Source organism: Suricata suricatta, chromosome 2, assembly GCF_006229205.1.
Source record: "Suricata suricatta isolate VVHF042 chromosome 2, meerkat_22Aug2017_6uvM2_HiC, whole genome shotgun sequence".
Lineage (NCBI taxonomy): Eukaryota > Metazoa > Chordata > Mammalia > Carnivora > Herpestidae > Suricata > Suricata suricatta.
The window spans coordinates 116,916,657-116,943,320 of record NC_043701.1 but is presented as its reverse complement, the minus strand read 5'-3'; the positions used below and the strand labels follow the sequence as shown (position 1 = coordinate 116,943,320).

Sequence of the window (26,664 nt, the reverse complement as noted above, 5' to 3'; positions counted from 1 at the left end):
AATTTCTGACCCTGGGGCAGGACCATACAGAAGGTGACTACATAGGATGTCTTTCAGTAGCACATCCCAAGAAAACCTGCCAAATCACTCACACACACACACACACACACACACACAAATAATAATACTTTGTGCCAACAGCCACTACCAAGGATGCAAAATAAACAAAAGATGCAAAAAATACATTTTTAGAAGAGGTATAAAATTCAAAGCCGAACAAGATTATACATCATTTCTGAGTGTGGATGGGTATGACGCAACATCACTGCATTAAACTGATCATCCAATCTACAAATCCATGTCTGTGATCTTTCCTTCCTTCCCTCCTTTCTTTCTTTCTTTCTTTCTCTTTCTTTCTTTCTTTCTTCTTTCTTTCTTCTTTCCTTCCTTCCTTCCTTCCTTCCTTCCTTCCTTCCTTCCTTTCGTCCTTCCTTCCTCTTCCCTCTTTCTCTTTTTCTTCCTATCTTTTTTCTTCTCTCCTTCCCTGATCTTTCTTCCCTTCTGTCTCCAAGGAGACACTCATCTCTTCTCCCATCAGATCAAGAGAGTGGAAACTGAGTGAGCATTCTCTGTAGTGGGGCTATCTCTGGAATTTGCAGCAGCTTTGGTCAATTCTGTTTACCTGTCTGAGGCTGGGATCCTGACTCGCCTTCTGCCGGGCCTGGGGTCAGAGCCCTGGGGAGGCTCCCCGATGCACACAAAGAGACCACAATGTGCCACAGGCATGCCCTGCTTTATGAATGCAGGGCAGTCTCTGCTTCAGATCCCAGGTGATGCTTCTCTAGGTCACTGGGAGCCTGTCTCGGACCTGCCCTGTGTGTTGGGCCAGCTTTCTGTTGGCTCTGCAGCCCCACACTTGGCCTTGAGAAGGCTGTTGGGACTGTAACGCAGACCCCACTTTATGAAAGTAGGTATCTCCTCTGAGAGGCTCCTGTCAGGTGGTTCTTCCCTCTGTGTTCATCAACAGAAAGCCTGGAGTATCTTGGGGAGATTCTCGGGGATCTTCTATCTTGCCTGCATTTTGGAGACAGAAAGCCCAGGACTCACCGAAACCTGAAGGGAAGTGTTGAGGGTAGCAGAGTGTTGCTTTATGCCTGCCCCCACCCCCAGCACTGTCACACTCGTCCATATGCTGGCTTCTCCCTGGCCTGGGCTATCCAGGAGGCTGGTCTCCCTTTGTTTCAGTCGGGGTTGAGCACAGCAGTGGGTGTCTTCTCTCCTCCGATGGTCTTGTCACTTATATCTAGTTTATATAAATTTATTTTTGTCCTCAGCTATCTGTTGGTTTAAAAATAAACTATGATTATGTCACTTGCTTGGGTTATCAGCATGAGAATCAAAGTCTCTTATGACCAGCTACATCTAAAATAGAGGTGAGTCTTTGCAGTGTCTTTTTCATTCAGACTCAAAGTGGGTTAAAAATCAGACTTATTCCTTACGCACCCTCCCTCCAAAACTGAGAAAGAAATATAAGTTTTCAACTCATCTAGGTAAATACAATGGAGAGGGACTGCTGAATCCAATGGTAAAGGTGTATTTACCATGGTTAAAAAAAAGAAGAAGAAGAAAGAAACCTGCCCAACTGCCTTCCAAACTGGCTGCACCACCACACACACCACCAGCAATGAATGAGTTCCCGTGGCTCCATGTCCCTGCCAACATTTGGTGTTTGTCAGTGTTTTAGATGTTGACCATTCTAACAAGTGTGCAGTGGTGTCTCCTGGTGGCTTTAATTAGCATTCCCCTATGACATATGATTTTGAACATCTTTTCATATACTTATTTTCCATCTGTATATCCTCATTGGTAAGGTGTCTATCACATTTTTCCCACTTTTATTGGAGTGTTAGTTTTCTTATTGCTGAATTTTAAGAGTTCTTTATATATTTTGGGTAACACTACTTTATCAGATACTCTGTTGTAAATATTTTCTCCCATTCTGTGGTTTGTCTTCTCATTCTTTTGACCACATTTGTTGCACAGCATAAGTTAATTTGTGTTGTTTTAAGCTATTAAGTCGGTGGTCATTTATTATAGTAGCAATAGAAAATTAATATTAAAAGTGATTATAAAATGATTTAATTAAAACTCATCTTTGAGAACTTTGAAACAATATATTACATCAAATAGTAATTTCTTAGCTCATCCAGGTAAAGATTTTTCTGTTGCTTTGTGGCCATATATCAAACAATACCATTTTTTTCAAGTTTTTATTTAAATTCCAGTTAGTTAACACACAGTGTAATATTAATTTCAGGCATACAATATGTGATTCAACACTCCCATATGTCACCCGGTGCTGATCACAAGTGCACTCCTTAATCCCCATTTATACTGAAATGTTATTTAAAATGGTAAATGCTTGAGTTTTTTCATTTATTTCTGTCTTCTGTTTTCCTTCTCTGAGCTCTATTCATAAATCACTGATCCCCTGCTATCTAAATTCTATCCCCAGTAGTCTTTGGGTACTTTCACTAAGGTATTGGTCAATTTTCATTCTGTACAAACACAAAATGAAAGATATTCATCGGGACTTCATATCAAAACTACACTGTGAAATAGTACGGCCTCTATTACTGACCTTCTGTTCCCACCTCTATACTGTCTGCTTTACTTTTCAAATAGGCAATTGTCCTTCAGCAACAGGAAGGCCAGCCATCCCAGTGTCCAGGGAAGGGCACTCTTTGTGTTGTTTCGCACCTTGAATTACAAAGTAAAGTATAATTAGTTACACTTTTTAGTACGTGGAAAGGAAGGTCCACCTTTACTTTTAACTTTTAATTTTGCTAATATATTTTTAAAGGTTATTTATTTTGAGAGAGAGAGAGAGGGTGTGTGTATATGTATGAGCAGGGGAGGAGCAGAGAGAGAGGGAGAGAGAGAGGATCCCAATCAGGCCCCACGCTGTCACTCCAGAGCCTGACACGGGCTTGACCCCATGAACTGAGATCATGACCTGCACTGAAATCAAGAGTCAGATGCTTAACCGACTGAGCCTCCCAGGCGCCCCAAAATTGCTAGTATTTTTAATGTTTAATATAGAGTTATTTTTAAAAACTAGGAATAACTATAATTTAAACACATTATATCAGCCAAAAACATATGAGGACCCAAATGGATATAAAATTAGATATGGCATTGCCTTTTTATACTCTATGCCAATAAAAGAGTCACGAGCATGGGCAGCTGTGCCTGGGGACCAAGGTTCCTTCCAGGATGACCAGGCTCCTCCCGACCTGCTCAGGGTTAACAATTCGACAACACCACGTTTCCTCGGAAGTATTTGAGCACTCACTCCTGCTGCCTTCCTCGGGCTCATCTTCTTAAAAACTTGGTGGAAAGCTTTAATAATTGGAAGGAAACTAATTAATTAAGTGGTTACTCACAATTTTTGAATTTCAACTGTCAGTCTTAATTTTAATGGAAATCAGTGAACTATTGGTTTTGTAAAAGAATGGTAATTCTCTTTGTTTTTTCTTACCCTTTTGCTGAAGTCAACATAATCCTTTGTCTCCCTCCTCATGCCAAATTGACCCCCTCTTTTTTTTTCAGCTTCACCTGATTTCTTTCGAACACTGAGTTTCTTTATAAAAGCTTTCACGTGCTCCAAGTGGGTACCTTCTGCTAACGGCCCTTTAATGGGGGCACAGACCATACTCATATCCAACTGGCTTATCTACACACCTCTGAACATCACCTTGAGCCTCTATTGCTCAGGTAAAAATTCTAAGTGGTAGAATAGCCAATGAGTTCAAGAATACCAACTGTGACATCACTTCAAAATCGCAAATATTAAGGTATATGAACAACACAGTGGAGAAGAAAAAGAAACTTGAATTTTCCATTAGATTTTTTTTCCATTATGTGGCAAGCTCTGTTTATATATGAAGTTAACTGTCACCATTTTTTACTGAAGTAAAATTGGTATATAACATCATATTAGTTTAGATGAACAAGATAGATTTTTAATATACTGCAAAGTAATCACCACAATAAATCTAGTTACCACCCAACATGACACAGTGGACCCTCTTTATTCATTCCCCTCCCCCACAACTCCCTTCCACTCTGATAGCCACAGTCCATTTTCTCCACGAGTTTTTAATGTTTGGTTTTTTAATTCCACATGTAAGTGAAATCATATGGTATTTGTCTTTGGCTTATTCCCCTAGGCATAAGACTACTGAGGTCCATCCACATTGCCACAAATGACATGATTCTATTCTTTTTTATGGCTGTGAAGTATTCATGTGTGTGTGTATCACATCTTCTTTATCTGTTAGTCCGTCAGTGCACACGTAGGTTGTTTCCTGGTGGGAAGGCTACAGCTTCACTGCCCTCCTTCGAGATTATAACTCACACAAAGCTGCTCATTCAACCTCTCGACTATAATCTTACAGCGCAGGAGAGGTTGCTGCTCTTGTTCTGTCGGTTTTAATTTTATCTTAATTACTTCCAGGCCCTTTTATTCAGGTCAATATTTCATTTGGTTTACCCATAATCTTTCCATTGCAGCTTTAATAGATATATTGAGAATTCATTTTACCCAGTTAATTTTTGAAGTTGTTTATCTCTCCCTCTTCTAGATTCTCTTGACATCAGGGCCTTACAAGGTTGAGGAAACTGATTCCATCACACTATGTGCATCACTCCTACTAAAGTCGACTCCCCTCAATTTTCCCTCCTTCCATCCTCCACAGTCCTTGGCCTCTTGTTGCCAACAATCTGTTCGTGTCTTTTTAAAAAAATATTTATTTCCTTAAAAATATTTTTTTAAATATTTTTGAGAGAGAGACATAGACAGAGCACAAGCAGGAAGGGGCAGAGAGAGAGGGAGACACAGAATCTGAAGCAGGCTCCAGGCTCTGAGCTGCAGCACAGAGCCTGACCCTGGGCTCGAACTCATAAACTGTAAGATTATGACCTGAGCTGAACTTGGACACTTAACCGACTGAGCCACCCAGGCACCCTTGCTCCTCATGTCTTCAGTGAAGTAAGAGAAAATTTTCCTCTTCAGTGATTTTGAGATAAAACCTGAAAAAAATCTTATGGGGAAGCTTGAATAGTGAAAAGAGAATAATAAAATGGAAACAAACACCTTGATTCAAAAGTGAGACATTTTGTCAAATTACAATGGAATGAACCTCCCACTGAGGCAGCAGGGAAGGGGGGCTTGGGAGACCAGTTGACCAAAGTAAAGCCATTTTGGTTTTAGGCTGACCCTTAACCTAAAAGTCAGCAGGTCATAAAAACAGTTACAAGATCCAACTCATAAAAAACCCCAAGACCTCACTCCCTCTGGCAGTAAAAGTCACAAAAGCCAGACATTCTTAAAATTGCTCCCTGTGGGTGATTCCACAACCCTAAGACACTGGAAAGTTCACTGCCCAAAGTGAATGCTAAGCCCAGAGTAAATGAATAATCCCCTCCCTTAAGTTTAGCTAGTTTTCAAAAACTTATAAAACCCTTTCTTAGAACACCATTCACCAAAATCAACTCAAAAGGCTTAAATACCCAAGTGAGAGACTTGAAACCATAAAAATCCTACAAGACAGTGGGGGCAGTAATGTCTCTGATATAGGTCATAGCAACATTTTTCTAGATATGTCTACTGAGCCAAGGGAAATAAAAGCAAATGTAAACTATTGGAAGTTCATCAGAATAAAAAGCTTCTACACAGTGAAGTAAACAATGAACAAAATGAAAAAACAGTGGCGTCTAGGTGGCTCAGTCAGTTACATGTCGGACTTCAGCTCTGATCATGAACCTGCAGTATGTGTTTCAGCCCCGCATCAGGCTCTGTGCTGACAGCTCAGAGCCTGGAAACTGCTTTGAATTCTGAGTCCCCCTCTCTCTCTCTGCCCCTGCCTCACTTGCACTCCATCTTCCTAGCTCTCTCAAAAAGAAATAAACATTAAAAAATATATTAAATGAGAAGACAATGAACTGAATAGGAGAAGATGTTTGCAAATGTCATATCTGATAAAGGGTTAGAATCAAAATATATGAAGAACATACACAAATCAACACTCCAAAACCAAATAATCCAATTAAAAAATGGGCAGAAGACATGAATAGACATTTTTCCAAAGACGACATCCAGATGGCCACCAGGCACAGGAAAAGATGCTCCCCATTACTCACCATCAAAGAAATGCAAATTAAAACCACAGGGAGATATCACCTCACACTTTTCAGAGTGGCTAAACCAACACAAGAAATAGCAGGTATTGGCAAGGATGTGGAGAAAAAGGAACCCTTGTGCACTGTTGGGAGGAATGTAAACTGGTGCAGCTACTGTGGAAAACAATGTGGAGGTTCCCCCTAAAAGTTCAAAATAGAAATATGATCCAGTAATCATAATACTGAGTATTAACCCAAAGAATATGAAAACACTAGTTCAAAGGGATACATGTGCCCCAACGTTTACAATAGCCAAGAGACGTCAGTAGTCCAGGGGCCTATCCATAAAGGAAAGGATAAAGAAGATTCAGTGTCTGTATGTGTGTAATGAAATATTATTTAGCCACAAAAATAAAAAAATCTTGCCATCTGCAACAGTGTGGATGGAACTAGAGTGTATTATGCTAAATGACATAAGCAGTCAGAGAAAGACAGATACCTAATGATTTCACTTATGTGTAGTTTAAGAAACAGAACAAATAAACTAAACCAAGAAACAGACTCTCCCTTCAGAGATCAAACCAATGGTTACCAGAAAGGAGATGGGTGGACCAATGGGTGAAATAAGTGATGAGGGTTATAGAGCACACTTACGATGAGCACTGCATAATGTATAGAAGTGTGGAATCACTACATTGCACACCTGAAACTAATCTAACACTGCACATTAACTACCCTGGGATTAAAATTAAAACTTAATAAAAAACGCAATAGAGGCAAAGAGAGGTCTTCTTCAGCTGGGAGGAGAGACACTACTTTGCGAAGTAGCTCCTTTCTTATCCTATGTTTAATATATCCTTGACACTTGCTCTAAATGGCTTGCTCTTGAATTCTTCTAATGCAGAGCCAGGAACCCTCTTGGCAAGAGGCCTGGGACCCTCTCTCACTGTCTTGGCCTGTGCAGAATCACGGCCACATTTATTACTTGTGAAAATATATAGTTTCATTTTTTTTAAAGCTTTGAGAGTAATTTCAAATAACTCTTCACTTAGGAAAAATAATATGATCATTTAAATTCAATTTTATTTCTTAATTTTTTTAATGTCTCTTTACTTTCCTCTAAGAATTTATGTGACTTTTAGTGCCTGTGCGTGTGCTTGCACACGTGTGTGACAAATGAGTGGAGGATAAGTGTGCCTCCTAGTCCTTATTCTCAATTCCTTGTTTAGCTGACTCTTGTTCAGCCCACTGACAATAAATAATAAATATTAATAATAATAATGGCAATCATTCACTGCATTTAATATGTGCTAAGAATATATGTGTGCTTTGCACATATACCGACTTCGTCTTCACAACTACTGCAGGTGGTTGGCACTTTTACTGTCTTTCCTTTATAGATGAGGAAAGTAACACCCAGAGAGGTCAGATAATGTCTTTTCTGAAATTCATCTATATTTTACTTTATTTTCTGTCACAGGCAAGGTGTACCTGCTCAGTGTAAATAGGCAAAAGAAGTGTCTTGCACATGACACTGTCTTAAGATGCGACTGGAATAACGCAATCATGTCACATTTAACTGGGGGAAAACCCCATAACCGTGAGACCATGACCTGAGCTGAAATCAAGAGTCAGACGCTCAACCGACTGAGCCACCCAGGTGCCCCAGGACTGGCTTCTATTTAAAAAGCCTCAGATAAGGAACCAGCGATGACACAGTAGCCGTGACTAGACCCTGGCACAGAGATCGGGAGAGACCGTGGCTCCCTGCTCTGTGTCTGAGCAGCAGCAATTGTGACAGTGATTCCCAGTGCGGGTAAACACCAGCTCTCTGCTACACTTCCTCCCGACCACACTGGTCCCAGGTCTTGCTTCAAGTTGCTCTCCTGTCCAGATGTTTTCTGCACAGCTTGTCTTCCCCATGACAAAAGTGGATTTTTTGGGTATTTGCATTCTGGTTGATGCAAAGTATGTTGTTGGCTGGGATGTCTGGAACCTTCTATCTGCTAAGATAGGGCCTCCTCTCCTACATTTTATCTCTGCTGTGCTTCCTGAAATGGCTCTCCTGTCCCAATACCATTTGATTCCATGTCAATGCTCTTTCTTTGCAAAATGGACAAGCTCTTAGTTTTTGCCTTTTTTCTTTTTTTCCCATTTACAACACCCTTAATATATATGTCTTTCCTGCCAGACCCCATTACAGTCGGTCTCTGGGTAATTAATTAGGTTAATAATTTAGAACAGTTAGACTAGATTAAACTCAAGCCACTGCCATCTGCTAGGAAATCTGGTCAAACTAATGAAGGGAACAAAATGTGTCAACAGGACTCTAAGAATCCAAAATGGTTAACTGACATTTAGTTAACTGAGCTCCAGCTTACACGGCCAGTGGATGGTCCAGCTAACGTTCAAGTCCAGACAATCTGTTTTCAGAGTGCTTAACTACAGAATACTGACTTTCTGTGAACAGTGATCATTACAATCCAGCAGACAAATCCTGTTTACTTTTCAGTAGTTTGCATTTACTGTAAAAAACTGTAGATTATATACTTTTGTAGGAAATTTCCATGGTCAATATGTTAATCGTTCTTATAGGGTCCCCAATTCCTTCTCTTAGAAGTAACTTACAGGACTGTTATTCTTAAATGGTTTTACTTACCCTCTGATGCAATTAACTCCAAAATGAAAAAGAGGAAGATTTCCTTAACTTCAAAGGACACAAAAGGCAAATCATGCCCTTCCCACATCTAGCCTTAAGGAAGATGAAAGCCTAAAGAAACAATCACTGATACACTGCTTTGCCCAAGTAACTTTCCTAGGCAAGGATGCCTGGAACTCTCTTTGTAATTTAATTTCACAGGAGCAAAACACGTCCTGAAAATTAACATGACTATTAAAGCACTTCAGCACTCCTCCCCCATAAGTTGTAATAGCTACTTGTAGAATGGAAGAAATTAAAAAAAAATCTTCTTATTGGGGTGTATGGGGTTGGAGGGAAAGATAAAGAAGAATATACAGAATAGAGATAACAAATATAATGAGTATATATGAATACATATAAAGACATATATATAACAAATACACACACACACACACAAATGCACACATATAACTGCAATTGACATAGGCTTCTCAGATATTCATTTCAGGAAATATTTGCTTTCCAAAAAGCCCATTTACAAAATGCTAATGCTATGAAAGCATTAGCCTAGAGCCTCTTTACATAGATAGTATCCTTGTGCATTGAAAATAAAGTTTGACTTCCTTTTGACTTCTCAGAGCAAAGGTTTATAATGGAGTAAATTTCCAGTTACCATGGTTCCTACCATTTATTTGGAAAAGCATTCCTGTTTTAAAATCTACTCAAGAAGCGCCTGTTTACCAGCCAGCAGCAAGCCCAGCAGGGCTCCCAGAACTGCACCACTGTTCCTCAGGCCCATTACACAAAACACAAGGTGTAATGTTGGGGAGCAATGATGGCCTCATTCTCAGAGGCTTAAATGAGAGGGGCGGAGCCATGGATCAAGACCCGACATGCCTTTTCCCTTCCCACTGGCCACACCTTTGTGCTGGGCCACAGAGACTCTGACTGAAAGGTCAGCTCTAAGGCTTCTGAGCAATGCAGAAAAGAAATTTTTAAAAAAGAATCACATCAGCTTAATTTGCATAAAAGAGTCAGGTTACACTGAGAGCAAAATTCACTGATCTCATAAATAGAAACTGATATATTCAAAAGGGCTTAGCAACCTCAAATTTTAATCTGGGAAGAATAGCTCACTTTAATGTTGGTAATTTTCAAGCTTTTTATCTGGTAGTTTATGAGATGAGCTTGCTCGAGGATTCGAGATAATCCTGTCCCCTCTGATGCCCTTGGAAATGTGTGTGGGAGATGAAGATAGGCAGAGAAAACTTTGGAAATGATATTTCTGCCACTACAGCCCTACTCCGAGAGTCTGGCAGAGGTTTACACCCACAGTGGTGAATGTGGGGTTCACTTCAACATACTTAAATACTATGGCTGAGATGTAGGGTTTCTTTTCCTAATTTCCAGTATCACTCAGAGATTCAGTTGTCCCTGGAGCTGACCACTAGATTATCATTCAAATTACCCTCTAGGTCCCAAGCAAAAAAACAATGGCTAATGCTATTGTTAACCATTCTGCATATTTCCTTCTATCATTTTGAACTCACTTGAATGGGAAAACATTAAAATTATAATACAAATAGTTTAGTAGGAGGCAAGTCCTATTCAAAAAAACTGTATAGGAAGAACTTCTGACTTTATCTGGCCTTGACATAGTAGATATTTCAGATAAAAAAAACACTTTTTTTCTAATTTGCAGAAATCAATCACGGTCTTTAGATAGCAACCATCATGTTGTCTGTATCATGAGTCACTCAGTAGCAAAAAAATGCAAAAGCTTGTAATATGGCTGTCGGGAAATCTACATAAGCATTCAGAGGTAAACAGTCACATAGGCCAAAATCCAGGCCCCCTGGGAAATCAGGGGCAAGGATCCACCAGCTGGCCAGCAGATCAACCCTCTCCATTGACATGAAATGATCAGGAAAGCTTCCTGGAAAGTCTAAGACTAGATTTGGCCCTCAGAGAAGAGGAAAGAGTCTGGTAAACAGAGATGAGGAGAAACAGGTGTCCCCAGATGGACAGCGCAGCTGATAACGCTGTCCTCCAGGACCGAGTAAACAGAACCGTGACAGAAGAGCTGGGAGTTTCAATGACAACACCATAAAGCGTTATGTGTCTCTGGCATCAACTCTGTCACAGGTCAGGCGACTCCCCTTCAGGTATAGCTCTGCTATGTGGAGCAGACAGCTCTACGGCCATCGGGCAGGAGTAGCCACGTGGCCTGGCGCAGCTGTGGCGGCGGCCTAGAACAATGAGGGCTGCACTGGGGTTAGCTGATGACCATTCATCCTCGCCACAGTAGATGGGCTCTCTTCAGAAGAAATAGAAAAAAAATTGCAAAAGGAATAGGGTTGCCAAATTATAGGGTGCTTAGAATATGAGGCTGAGGATTCATCTTATCTCAGAGGTTAGGTATTGTAGACGCTGGACTGAACACGCTCAGCTGAAAGACGCCTGGAAGAAGGAAGCTGTGAGGTGATGAAAAGTGTGAATGGACAGGATGATTTAGGTAACTATGCATTTGTGCTCCTCCAGAACTTGATCCGTATGCATCCTTGGGTCCCTCCTTGCCCCCTCCCCCACTTGCTTATGTCTGACATTCAGCTAATGCCCCGGCAGCAGGTGAGTGCGAGGTGGCATACGCTGGTACAGGACCCACTGGTTTCCAGGTCCTGGGTTCACAGGATGCACTAGTGAACAAAATAGAAATAGTTCCTGGCCTCACGGAGCTTGCATTCTGCCAGGGGGAGCATGTTGGCTTCTACGTTCCTAAATTCTGAAGGGGCCCAAGAAATCACAGCCCTTAATGTGAAACACAGCCCTCTTCTTGGAAGAGCACCTTAACCAAATGCCACAAACCCATCAGACCCCCTTCCCCAGAGTCCTTTCACCCCTACCTCTAACACCAGACACCCAGGACCTTTAAAAAACACTTTGTTGTTGGGACACCTGGGTGGCTCAGTCAGATGAACATCTGACTTTGGCTCCGGTCGTGATCTTGTGGTTCATGGGTTTGAGCCCCACATCATACTCCGTGCTGACAGCTTGGAGCTTGGAGCCTGCTTCAGATTCTGTGTCTTCTTCTCTCTTCCTGCCCCTCACCTGTTCATTCTCTGTGCCTCTCTCTCCTTCAAAAATAAATAAAAACATTTTTAAAATGTTAAAAATAATAAACACTTCACTGTCACACAAAGATCACTGAGCTGGTGCAGATGGATTCTCCTGTTCCTACGAAGTTGCCACATCTGGCGTTCCTAACCACACTGTCCCTAAAACACTGAGGCCATAGAATCTGAAGTCCCTGATCCACACCCCAGTGAGGGCCGAGTGACAGCAGCACCTGTACAAACACAGTAGGGACTCAACAGTGTCTCTACCCTACGTGTTCCATCTTCAAGAACCTATGAGTCCCAGGACAAGGAGTTCGTGAGTTGCCTGCATGTCAGGTGACCCAACAGCCTCCTTGCTCATTTCAGTGCCTCTAATCTAGTTCTTAATTTACTGCTCTTTTCTCTTCAGTGTTATAATTGGTTGTTTCTCTTCTTCCATAGAAGCTTCTTGAGAGCAGCTGCAAGTTTTTGTCATCTCTGGTACTTATCAAAGGACCTCTCACTGTAGCATTTAAGACACGTACACGGAGTTTTATTTTACAATGCTGGGAAAACAGTTGACAAAGACACAGAGTGTTCTGCCACCAAATGTGTAAGTGATGTGTGAGGTCGTTAGGAAGCGATCGAGTGCCTCCTGCAACAGTCTCAGCCCCAGGATGGACTTCTGGCCATGCTCCTCCCAAGGCCTGTTTTGTGCACACAATTGATCCTAAGTCTCTCTGGTATACAAGTTATTGATCTCCTCCCAAACCCTGTGGAGAAAATTTAATGAAACGAGAGAGAGACTCTGTGTCTCTGTGGGAGGGAGGCCATGAGACATCGGATGGTCCCTACTCCCTTTGAAAGCAGCTGAGGAAAGGCAGGGGTCACACAGGATATCAGTGCCCCACCCCTAGGTGAGAAGAGGGCCAGAAACTGCAACGAAGAAGAAAATCTGATTCGAGATCAGAGATGATGACAGGTTGGAAACATGGAAGGATCCAGTGAGCGCAAGGAGGTCTGTGATGCAGCATCTGTTAAGTAGATGCCTGTTGAATGAATGCCATTCAGTGATATAAACACCAGTACGTCTTCCCCCACTGAATGCTGAATGTGGAGTCTGCTTAAGATTGTCTCTTTTTCTCCCTTTTCCCCTTCCTCCCCTGTTCATTCTCTCTCTCTCTCTCTCTCTCTCTCTCTCTGTCTGTCTTTCTCTCTCTCATAAAAACAAAAAAACAAGCAAACAAATACAAAAAACAAAGCAGATGGAGGCCATATGAGAACAGGGGCTTTCTTTCTCTTTTTCACCACTGCGTCCAATATTCTTAGCTTAGGAAATACTAGTTAAACATAAAATATTATGGGACCTCGCATAGCCTAACCAACAGAACAAAACAGTAGGCTGACACTACCCAATTCACACACTTACTATGAAGCTACAGTGGCCAAGGCCATGTAGCATGGGGAAGAGGAGAGGCAGATGGACCGACACAACAGAGAGCCCAGAAGGGGAATCACACAAATAAAGCCAACTCATCTTTGACAAAGGAGCAGAGCAAACCAATGGGGAAAGAGTGGCTATTTCAACCAGCTATGCAGGAACTCCCACACACACACACACACACACACACACACCACCACCACCACCACCACCAACAACAACAACAGCAACAACAACAGTAACAAGGTTCTAGGTGCAGATACTGTAACTTTCACTGTGGTCATGGTAAGGCCTGCTGTCAATCATAAAGGTATTTCAGAAAATCATCACCTCCATCTTGTCTGCATTTAGTCAATGTATCTATGCTCTCCAACTGCTTCTCTTCATAAGAATGTTCTAAAATCTAAAAAAATTCCATAGAGCAGATACCACATTCAAATGTATACCACAAACATGTATTAAATGTTTTTACCTTGAACCCATTAACCACTCTTTAAGAACTCCCATAGAATATGAGAGGAACCATTAAAACAATTGTGAGAGGCAGTGATTTTTGTTAATAACAACAACCATGCTATTGTAAAAAAAAAAAACCACTATGGGGGCGCCTGATTGGCTCAGTTGATTGAGCACCCAACAATTTCAGCTCAGGTCATGATCTCACAGTTTGTGAGTTGGAGCCCCATGTTGGGATCTGTGCTGACAGATGGCTCAGAGCCTGGAGCCTGCTTCAGATTCTGTGATTCCTGCTCTCTCCCCCTTCCCCTGCTCACAGTCTCTCAAAAAATAAATAAACATTAAAAAAGTAAAAATTAAAAAACTAAAGACACTACAAGTTTCTTTACATTTTTAAATGTTTATGCTGTAATTTGAATACATGTGACATTGCTATGGTTTTAGTATAGACTATAAAAGACCTAGTTATTCAAAACACATAACTTACAACCAGAATTTTCTAACATAATACATTAAAAATGCTTCCTATAATATTTTTTATAATCCAATGCTTAACTGAAATAATGTCAGATTTTGCATTTGGCTTCACACCAGTGTCCAGAAAACATGGGTGGCACTAAGACAGACAGACTAAACTTATAGGGTTGGTTCTAAGTTCTTTTAGGAAGAGCTCTATTGTCTTCATGGAGATGACTTATACACATGCTCTTACACACCTAGGACACCTAGAAACTTCTCAGGAATTCAGAACTCTTCGAGGTCAACCAAGGAAGTCCTCTGTGGGAACCAGAATGGTGGGAAAACCCATGTCAGCTGTTCTAATTACTGATTAAGTATTCCCATTTAAAGTTATTCCATTCATTTCCTATGAGGCAATTTTCACAAAATTTCTGAAAACTTGGTGTTTATTAGCATAACTCTTTCAACAAGGTGATTTATACTTTCTAATACTTAGTTGAACAACCATTAAAAAGACAATGCATGGCTCAGTTGGTTCAGCGTCAGACTCTTGATTTGGGCTCATGTCAGGATCTCACAGTTCATGGGATCAAGCTCCATGTAGGCTCTGTGCTGAACATAGAACCTGTTTAAGATTCTCTCTCTCCCCTCCGCCCCCAAGGCTCTCCCCTGCTTGCACACTGTCTCTAAAATAAAAACTATAAAAAGAAAAAAAAATAACTGCACATTTTGTCAAATATTTTACTTCTTTAACCTATGTTTTCACATGATTTTGGGTGCCAGAGATGACTAAATTCAACTCAGTCCCTGTTCAAAAACAAGGCACAGGCAATATTGACAATAAATATGAACTTAAAATGATTGGTATAGCTGTGTTCCAGTAAAGACAACATTTTTCTTAGGACATGTCAAACGTAACTGTATTCTCTATGAAAATAACATATGTTCAGTGTTAATAAGGAAAATCAATCAAGGTGCCCCTCTCTGGTCAGCACAAGTCCCACAGAGAACAGGTTGGCCTAGAGCTGGATGAAGAAACTATTTCAGACCAATTCTCCTGGGGCTATAATACCTCACTGGCATGCCAGAACACCACTGGGATAATAATAATAATAATAACAACAATAATAATAATAATAATTCTTGGAGAAAGCTTATGCTGCATCAGACCCTTATAGGCATCTTTCCTAGAGTCAGTCAGCAACTCATCCATGTTGTAGCCAGAACCCAGGGAGGACAAGAGCCAGCTCAGGGTTTATGTAATAAATGTAAACTCTGTGGAGAGAACAGCTCAATTCTACAATTCAATATGAGTATTCAGAGCCTGGAGAATTCGCATAAGAAGTTAAGAGAGATCCAGATCATTCTTTGATGAAGCAGGCCTATGGCAAGAAATCTTACTGGCATTGAAACAGAAAATAAAGAATCAGGAGAGTCTGTCAGCTCACTGCCCCCCAGTTCCCCACTCGGTCTGCCTCAGGTGAGCTCCCCAGCCCACCCTCCTGACCTGGCACAGATGAACCCCCATCAGCCCCTGACTTTGCCTGCCTCAGGTGAGCATCCCCAGGCCCCATCTCGGCCTGCCTCAGGTGAGCCCTCCCGAGCCCCCCACTTGCCCTGCTTTAGGTCATTCCCCCAGCCCCACTCTCAGCCTGCTGCAGGTGAGCCCCCCACAAGCCCCCCTCTCAGGCCTGCCTCTGGTAAGCACCCCAGCCCCCCACTTGTTCAGCACAGGTAAACCCCCCCAGTCCTTCTCAGGCCTGCATCAGGTGAGTCCCCCCAGCCCCCTACTTGGCCCGCACAGGTGAACTCCCCCAGGCCCCCTCTCAGGCCTACCTCAGGTGAACCCCAAGCCCCGCTCTCAGCCCACCACAAGGCCCTGTCTTGTGTGTAGGGTGCTCTCAGTGTGCCTTCTCCATTTCTAGTGACCACCATCCCAGGCCCAGAGCAGAGCAGTGCCTTGAAAAATGGAATCACTGGGAAAACACGTTAAGAATTCTGAACCTTAGTGCATCTATTTTTAGATTCTGCACAAAACTCCATTTCTTTTGTCTACCATCTATCTACATTCACTTTAATGTTATTAAAAAAGAGACACACCAAAATGTCTACGTTTAACTCTAAATTTGACTACTTGAGAGATACAGCCATTTACAAGTAATCCAAAATGTCATGAACACCTCAAGTCATCTTGTTTGTCTTCGACAAGGAAGGCAGAATGTGGCAGAATGCTTATTTAACTACGAATGTAAAGTGCTAGAAGACAAGCCCCACAAGGGAGTGGATGTCGGTGTTGTTTGCTGGAGTACTCAGCATAACACCCAGCACATAGTAGGTGTTCAATACTCTTGTTAAAAATGAATGATTACTTAGTTACACATCTAAGTTATAGTGAGAATAAAGTCTTTTTTGCATTCTTTATTGTTTTATTAATATGGGAACTCTAGAGTGGTTCTTCATGTTCTTAATATTTTTCAGGTAATAGAGCCTTTCTTTTTTTAAATTTTTTTAAATGTTTATTAATTGTTGAGAGAGACAGAACATGAGCAGGGGGAAGGGGAGCAGAGGAGGAAGGGAGACACAGAATCTGAAGCAGGCTCCAGATTGTTCATGTCAGCACAGAGCCTGAAGTGGCCCTCAAACCCATGAACCCTGAGATGATGACCTGAGCTGAAGTCGTATGCTTAACTAACTGAGCCACCCAGGCGTCTTAGTAGAGCTTTTCTTAAAAGCACATGTACACAAAAAAAGACATTGATCTGGAGAGGCGATTTTTTTTTTTTAGAGATTTTGTTTTTTTAGTTTATTGATTTCTTTTGGGGAGTGGGGAGGGAGAGAGAGCTGGGGAGGGGTAGAGAGAGAGAGAGAGAGAGAATGAATTCCAAGCTATCAGCACAGAGTCTGCAGTGGGGCTCAGTCACACTAACTGTGAGATCATGACCTGAGCCAAAATCAAGAGTTGGATGCTTAACCCACTGACCCACCCACGTGTCCCTGAAGGGAGGAATTTTAAATTTTCTTCTAGGTACCTATATGTTTATAATTTTACTTTATAGAGACAATTTCTTAAAACCTGAAAGACCTATAGATGTTAGTTGCAAATCTGTAGCAGTTTTACTTATTAATTTCTATTTTCTTCTGATTGTGCAATGTTCAGATTCTCACAGTTACAAATAATGGCAAGGGATTAAGAATCTTACATGAATGTAAGAATCTCCCTTACATTCATGATATCGAGAAAGCTCTGCACCACTGAAGTCTGACGAAAACATGACAAAGCAATGCAAATTAACATACAGATGGTCTTTGATGTTTACAACATTTGGTAATGACCTGTTCATTTAAAAAAATTAAATAAATGAATTGACTCAAACGTTCACCAAGCTTCTGGAGCACATCCATGGATGACATCATACATGTAATCATCATGCAATTCTCCTTCCATCCCTGCACCGCTAGATGGGCCCTGAAGGCTCATTATATAAATATAAATGTGTTAAAATAAATGAAAACAAAACCATGGACAAATAGGGACAAATTGCCTTTTATGTGAAAGGTCTTCCTTTTTATCATATATTCCTTGCTGTCTTTGTAAGTTCTCAACTATCAACTGTGATCAATAAACAAATAAATACTATGGTGAGTGCCATGGGGATGATGAAGATAGAGCTTACAAGGATAAATAAGAACATAAGTTTAAAAGTCCCATGCCAAACATGGTACAGATTTGTGGCAGTATGAGTGTATGGGCCCCTCCCTCTCTGCACTCCCTTTATCTTGACTATCTTTTCAGAGATAGTTGTAGAGCGAGCAGCAATGGGAGACAGAGTGTCTTCCTCCGGAGTGAAAGAGCAGGACAGTTTCCGACCTAGTATCACATGTGCCTCTGAGGCACAGGTCCTGTTATAAAAGATTCAGGTTCCCAAAGCTCAGGGGTTCTGTCCTGTGGGACAGTCCATGGTTGTTGGATGTCCCCTGACCTCGGCCACATCTCCCAGGCAGAAGTAGGGATGGAGAGGGAGTCAGGAACATTGATGTGCCCACTTGAGCCACTGCTGAGGAACAAAACGCCCTCTGCCTCCCCTGGGGGTCTCATGTCACTGTCAACATCTATGAAACTATGATAAAGTCATAGCTCCTCAATATGATGAAATCTCCATTCTTTACAGCTCTTGACCATGAGGAAGGGGAGAAACTGCATGCTTCCTCAATGACGGAAGTTGGATTTCAGAAAGAGATAATATTCAGACATACAAATGTGGGTAAAGATATTCAGAGCAAAAGAAACAGTACAAGTAAAGGGCAGCAAGTTGAGAAACATTAGATTCTGTGAGCAGATAGGACCTTCAGGAGTACATGTACCTTAAGGTACAAGAAGAAAGGATTTGAAAAGGAGGCACCCACAAAACCTCCATGGATTGTCTGCCTAATGTTTCCCTAGAAACTACCGGAGCTCCTTGAGTTACAAAGGCAACAATTAGTAACTGTTGAATGAATAAATCAATTAAAAGATAATAAGCAAAATGAAAGTGTTCTATAAGCTATAAAATACTACGTAACTTAAGACCTTGGGGCTCAGTCAATTGAGTGTCCCACTTTGGCTCGGGTCATGATCTCACAGTTCAGGGGTTTGATCCTAGTGTTGGGCTCTGTGCTGACAGCTCAGAGCCTGGAACCTCCTTCAAATTCTGTGTCTCCTTTTCTCTCTCTGCCCCCCCTCCCCAAACTGTGTCTCTCTCTCTCCTTCAAAAATAAACATTAAAAAAATTTTATATAACCTAAAACCTCATAAAAAGATACTCATTCAGACAGTTTTTTTTATTTTTAAATGTTTATTTATGTTTGAGATAGTGAGTACAAGTAGGGTATGGAAAGAGAGAGTGACAGCAGAGAGCTCGATGTGGGGCTTGAACTCATGAACTATGAGATCATGACCTGGTCTGAAGTTGCATGCTCAACGGACTGAGCTACCCAGGTGCCCCCTTATTCAGACAGTTTGATGATTCTGCATGAGCTGGAGATGGGGTAGAATGTGTTCTTTACACTGCCTAGTACCACATGATGACTTTTCTCATTAAATGCTGTGTTCATGACTGAATTGACTCTTCCTACCCAATCTGCACTCTTCAGGGAAAAGATTATCCTTCCAGGGATCTCTGCTCCTGGATTGTGGATCTAATCCTCCTCAGACATAGGCAGGTCCAAGAGGCCCTGACATTTCCCTGTTGGGCTTGAGTCCCTCCCTCTCCTTTCCTTTTCTCCTTTACACACAGGAAAGGCCACCCCAGGGGCTGAGAAAGACTGTATGTTCTCTGTATAACTCTTCTTATATTGTACAAGAGAGGGAAATTGAAACTGGGACCAAATGGGTCTGTTCTGAAACAATGAACAATGCCATCCAATATGAGTCAGAGAGTGAGGTTAGGAGACTATTATGATAATTCATGAGAGCTATATGGCATATACTTGAATCCCAGCACTAGAAGTGGAAATGGTCATAAGAGTCAGATTCTGGACATAGTTTGAAAACAGAACTGAAATATGGGTAGGAAAAATGATGCCCCAGCAAGTGAAGGGGATTACCTAACTGAGGGACCTTCTTGCTTCAAATCCCAATCCTTCCTTTAAAATACAGGATTACAAACGTTGCTGGTGAGTTGTATGTGAGGCATCAGAGGCATGAGCCAAAGATAATCCCAAAGATTTAGTCTGAGTAACTGGATCACACTTGGGAGGAGGTGAGGGGCAGGCCTGAGAATGGGCATCGGGATTCCCTTTATGAAGTGTTAACTTTGAGACTGAAAAGAGATATCCAACTGGAGAATTCAAATAGTCAGTGGTTTATGTTCATCCAGAATTCGGGGAGTGATAGGGTTAGAGAAGGGAAGTGATCTAATACTGATCCAAATCTTACAGGCTGAGGAACATGGAAACACCAAAAACAAACAAACAAACAAACAAACAAAACAACAACAACACTGAAGAGAGTATGAATTAGTGTGGAAAAGGACCAAGAACACAATCCTGGAAGTCAGGTGAAAATGTCATTCATTAAAGAACATCCTACACATTGTGAAGCTTTTTTCTGGTCATTTTTACATGTTCTTCTATGAAGTGGCTATTCAAACAGTTGGACCATCTTTTTTAATAGGATGCTTTGTCATATTATTGAGTTTTAATAGACATTATATGCTCTAGATGCACACCTTTGTCAGTCATATGTATCATATTTTTTCCCAATCTTTGGCTTTTCAATTTTTATGAAATTAAATTGATCATTTTTTCTTTTATTGTTTGTGCCTATGGTATCCTAGCTTAGAAATCTTTGCTTAGCGTAGGGTACCGAAACTGTCTTTGTTTCACTGTATTAGCTTGTACACTTAGAACTGTGATCCATTTTTTTTTTTTACATTCGCTTATATTTGAGAGACAGAGCATAAGCAGGGGAGGGGCAGAGAGAGAGGGAGACACAGAATCTAAAGCTGTGCTGTCAGCATAGCTGGACTCCAACCTGTGAACTGTGAGATCATGACCTGAGCCGAAGTCAGACGCTTAAGTGACTGAGCCACCCAGGCGCCCCTATCTGTTATCCATTTTGAGTTAGTACTCATATATGGTGTGGATAAAGGCTCCTTTTTTATATGAAGTATATATGTTTCATACACACACACATACATATATATAGTTGTAGCACTATTTGTTGAAGAGATGATTGTTTCCACAGATTACCTTGAAGCCCTTATCAAATTAATTGACAAGATTTTTCTACACTTTGAGATCTGTTGTTTCATACATCTATATTTATGCCACTATCACAGTGTCTTTATTACTCTGGGCTTATACATCATAAAATCAGTGTAAGCATCACAACTTTGTTGCTTTTCAGTGTTGCTCTTTCTATTCTCAGTCCCTTATGTTTCCTGCAAATGTTAGGTCAGTTTGAAGCATCTGGGGGTCAGCCAGGAACTGCGGCAAGTTTATACACAGATGCGGAAGCTTCTTTTCTGCCAGGCGGGTCCTGAGCTCTGTCCTCCACCACCTCGGGCCAGTGGGGCTTTGGCTCTCTGTCACCCGAAGTATATACAGATCAAGTCATGCAAGTCCTACACTTCCTGGCCCTGTTTCCCCAGGGGAGACACCATGCCTTTGGATTCCCACCCACGTGCAAAGTGCAGGGGTTAGACAGGGGATTTAGGCAGAGGTTATACATGCTTTGGGTCTCACCCCAGTGTGGAGCTCTCACAACCAGGATTTCCCCCCAAAATTCAATCTGCCAGCGCAGTGCTACATGGTGTCCCCTGCAGTTCCAGCGGGTGGGATTCTCTGTCCCCAAAGCTGTGCTAATAGGACAACAGCTTAGGACAAGAGAGCCAAGGTCACATTTTACCTGGTTCAGGTGAAACTTTCAAGGGTAAATGTGTCTCCACTTTGTTTTTGGTCAAGTTCCAGTGTCTTAAAAAACGTAAAAGTGCACGCACACACACATATGTATAATGTCTACATGATACACACACACGTTTGGTTTTTATTCTATGATCAGTATCTTTCAGGGGTAGCAGCAGGGGTGACGGTGGGTCTCCTAACTACTTTAACACCTTGAAAGACTACTTGAAAGTGTCTTAGCACAGTGTTAGGTCTGTGGGTCCAGGCATTATTAATGGTAGTTATTTCACCTTTGCATCCTGATAATTCCAGATGAAATATGAATTTGGAGCGATGAGCACAAATAAACACATTTAAGTCTGTACATTTGTGCCAAATCTCATTTTCTACTTTATAATTAATTAAGGAGCTTCAAGATAATAGGATGAAATCATACAGAAAACAGATTCCAGCACCCTGGGGACCTGAGGTCCGTAGCGGCACCGGAGGAACAGTGCAGAAGAGATTTGCTCCACTGCTTCTGGCGTCCCTCTACCAGGCCCCTCAAGCAGATGCGCTCGCTGCCATCGTCCTGAAGCTTGTGCTGTCCCGGATTCTACGTGGCTCCCGCAGTGACCAGTGTCTTGAGCACCTGGCTGCCGCAGTGTGCTGGGGTCATCGGTGCCCGGAGCCAATAGCTTCCTCCCATCCACACTCCCCAGGTGGCTTTGCAGGAAAGGCCACTCTTAAAGCAAACACCTCCCCGTATACACCCCCCGCCCCCTTAATCCCCTCAGCTTGTGACACAAGTAGGTTACAAGAGCAGATTTCTAGAAACTTCTGCTTTCTAGCACCTTCTTCCTCATCAGAGAACCAGAGCCATGCTCATTCCCATGAGATTTGGATCTCAATTTTAAGGTGAGGTCAGTCAGCCCTTGAGTAATTAAAGGCTACTTTTCAATGGCCATCGATTCAGAGGACCGGTTATTAGGTAGGATGCCCTCCAGAATGGTTTCTCAAAGCAAAAATAGGAAATGTCTTGAATTTACTCTAACAAATGTGCTCCCGAGTCCCAATAAGTAGCAACAATTCTCTGAGACACGGCCACTTTTATACTTTTGTTTAATAATCTGTAACAGGAAAATGTGAGCCGTATTTCATTTAGATTTAAGGACAGTGAATCTGCCACTGTGGTTAATTAACAAGTACAGGCTTGGACTCTCAATAGTTCCCTATATGTTGTCATTTGTTTATTATGATACAGAAACGCTCAATCTATTGTGATCTTCTAAGAATACCCCTGTATTACAGTACAAAACAATACAAATGCCAAGTTCTCCTGGGCTCGGGTAACAAAACTCGATCTCCTTTCTATTTGCCTTCGGACATGTAAAAAGAAATTAGTAGCTCAAGTTCCCCTGTCCTGAGTTATCATTCCCCCAGGAATCGGAAGTGATCAGTTAACTTATCGGGTTTTCTCACAGAAGTTAATGTGCTCTTCTCTGCCATCAGAGAAAATGAAATAGACTCCCTAACACAGAAGAAGACAAGTACCACCCCTCCCCTCCCCCCACCCCATCAAGTTTTCCTGAAGTTTATGCCACTGGAGGGCAGTTTAACATGAAAAAAGAGTCACGTGGTTAAATAATCATCTGTCACAACGGGTGAAATAAAAGTAACAAGGTGTCTTGACTACAGGACTTTCCCAGCCTTTTGTTTCTTTTAATGTTTATTTTGAGAGAGAAAGAGACGGACAGACAGCAGGGTAGTTAGTGGCAGAGAGAAAAAAAGACACAGAATTAAAAGCGGTCTCCAGGCTCCAAGCTGTCTGCACAGAGCCTGATGTGGGGATAGAACCCATGAACCATGAGATGATGACCTGAGCTGATATCAGAAGTCTGACGCTTAACCGACTAGGCCACTCCAGGTGCCACCCCCCAACCTTTCTTCTGATCTGTAATCAGACGTGTTATCCATTGGGCCACTGGCCCTGTGTCCTCCAACCTTTCTTTAGTGAGCTCAGGCATGTGGGGGACTCACAGAGGCCAAGAGTGAACACAGCATTTCCCAAATGTGTTTGCTCTGGACACCCAATTTTTATAGAATGCATGTCAAAAATCAGTTATACTCTTTACATATAAGCAATCTTGAGTGTCGGGGAAGTGACCCATTCAGTGTTACATATGATCTTGTCACAGACTTCTAGGACCAGAATCCAAATCTGGGTCTTGAAGCATAAATGCTTTCACATCAATACTCATTCTTTGGTGCATCTTCCAGTTTGAGAATATTCCCAAACTTAATCTCTCAGATTTTAACATGTTATGTAATATTATGACAGAAAACATTATTTCTATATTTTCATCATGCCAATTTTTTCAGACTTCTAATGAACAAAAACAACAGAAGGCTAACACTTATATCTTTAATGATAAAAAACGCTCCCTTTTTATTTCTATTCCCTTCCCTCTGTCTAATGTATTTCTTGCTCTTTCTTCCCACCACACTCCCTACGCTACCACGGGCGGTATTTTCTATGCCATATATATTCCTTCACATTACCTAATGCCCAGCATTAATCCTGGTTTATAATTTATGCAGCAGTTTCTATCAATGTGCATAGATCAGTTTGGCCATTAGGATAATGATGATATCCTATGGCCACCATGTTCCAAACAGCACACTATTTTTACTTTCCATCCTTATTAAATTCCTACAACCACCAATTATGTAGATATTAGGACTGCTGCTGTATAAGCCAGGAAAATTCTACTTAGAGGGTCTCGGTTCCTTGCACAGGGCTGTGCTTCTAATTAGTTTTGAGTTCAAAGTAAACGGGGACTGGAGAATTTCACAGTCACACCCTTCACCACTACGTGGTCGGCTTAGCTTTTAACTCTCATAGCAATTAAATACCAAGCTGTCGGCCAGAGTGGGATGACACTGATATCGTCACAATGTATGTAGAAATAATAATTACTGGGTTGATGGTTAGCACGCCCTTCAACGGAGTTTACTCTTTTTCCATCTGCCTTCTCTTTTACACTGATTTCTAAAAAGCACCATTTTCTCCCATCTCTCATAAATTCCACACAAATATAATGATACTCTACAATACTGATAAACTCTGTGTGCATTGTGAATAAGCGAATGAAGCTAAATATTCCACTATGTAATCCGCAAATATGACAGTTTTCACTTTTATTTAATAGTCTGCCAGCTGGAAAGGAAAAAGAAGCAATTGAACACGTTTACAATTCCTTATTCTTGCAAAGCAAGATTGCTCCTGGATTATAAGAATAAGGCAGAATTCAATATCATCATTGGGCTTTTGAGAAATGATGACTATTATTTCTATCAACTTACAAGTGGTTTTTGTGGTAAGAATGTTCTATAACAACTTAGGGCACTTAAAACATTCATGCAGCTTATTTTCAGAATTGAAGAGTTACCAATAGAAAGAAATACCTCCCAGTAAAAAAAAAAGAAAAAAAACAAAAAAACAAAAAAAAACAGGTTAGATTTCTTTAACAGTGATAGGAATTGAAAATTAGAAAAGAAAACAGTACCTATAATGGCAGAGGATTATTCTCTTTCCAGTGTTTTCAAAAGACATACCCCTTATTTGATGTATGTATTTAATAAAATCTGTTTTTAATTGAAAGAACAATTATTGTAATGAATCACTGTAGCTTACATATTTTAATCTGGTAAAATTACAAGAGATGATCTCCTTTTAGTTTAAATATTTGGTTGTAAAGGAAGGAGGAAGGGATAAAAGGAGGAAGAAAGAATATAAAATAAGAGGAAAAGAATCCAACATTTTCCACACAGAACACTGAAGAGTTTCTTCCAAAAGAAAAAAAAAAATTACTGGAACAAAATTTGTTTTGCTTTTTGTTTTTAATTTAAGATCTGAACTATAAATAATAGCCTATTATTCTAAAGAAACACAAAACAGGTTAAAGGAATAAGCCAGATTCCTAAAAAGAGTTTAGGGTTTTACTTACTGTATTAAAGCTGAAGAAGACAAAACCAAACTGTTATCAAGATGTATATGCAAACCAAGAATGACACAGATGTCAATAACCCACGTTTAGAAAGAACCGTGAGTTCTAGATCCAACTCTGTAGTATCAAGCCGCTGCCCCTGGGAAGCTGTCTTACATAATTAAGACTCAGTTCCACAGGAAGAAAACAGAACATGGTGGTGGGGAACAATATAAGTCCTAAATTCTGAATAGCTCTGAGAAGAGAAAGCAATGAACATTTCTAGAAATTTCACATCATTATTTCTCATTCTTATCAGATTTTCAGTCATGGCATTATTTTTTTTAATTATTTTAATGTTTACTTATATTTTAGAGAGATGGAGCATGAGCAGGAGAGGGGCAGAGACAGGGAGACACAGAATCTGAAACAGGCTCCAGGCTCTGAGCTGTCAGCACAGAGCCCGATGTCAGGCTCAAACTCACAAACTGTCAGAGAATGACCTGAGCCAAAGTCGGACGCTCACCTAGATGTCCCCAGTCTTAGCATTATTATTTTGTTCTAGCATGAAATCTCTGTCCCTTGTTCCTGCTAGGAAAACTTGGTAATTCAAAAGACCAGAATGTAAACAAGTATCTACTAGTTGACTAATTTATGCACCCACTACTGTGGAGACTCACAGAAGATGAAAAAGCAGAGTCAGCAGCAATTTCTGCTTTCAAGGGTCTGACATAACTCTCAGAAAAACAAGAAAATTTAAATAGAAACGGCCATGAATGAAGGACACCATAAATAACCAAGTTTCAGAATCATGGCTAGAGACAGAGGTAGAAGTTGGGAGAGCACAGAAACTTCCGCGGTGAGGTCATTTTTCCAACGTGTTAACCAGCTCGTGTTCCTCCTGCCTTGCACAGAGTCTTTCTGACTTCATCCCTGGAGCCCTCGTAACCAGAGGGAGGTCACCTGCTAGAAAACCATACTATCCCACTGCTGACCTGGACCACTGACTTGTACACAGATGCCCTCTTCCTGGAATCGATCAAGTAGGCGTGTGTGGGCGCTGGGCCGACGAGTGGGCAGAAGGATGGGGCACCTGGG

At 41.3% G+C, this 26,664-nt stretch overlaps 1 long non-coding RNA gene across 1 annotated transcript; it reads right to left on the bottom strand.

The window, feature by feature from the left end:
• Window positions 1-432: 432 nt before the first annotated feature.
• Window positions 433-26,664, bottom strand: LOC115272077. The gene is made up of 3 exons (XR_003900234.1): window positions 26,562-26,664; window positions 2,582-2,700; window positions 433-1,278 (listed from the first exon to the last, which is right to left on the bottom strand). It is a non-coding gene; the product is annotated as an uncharacterized LOC115272077 (long non-coding RNA).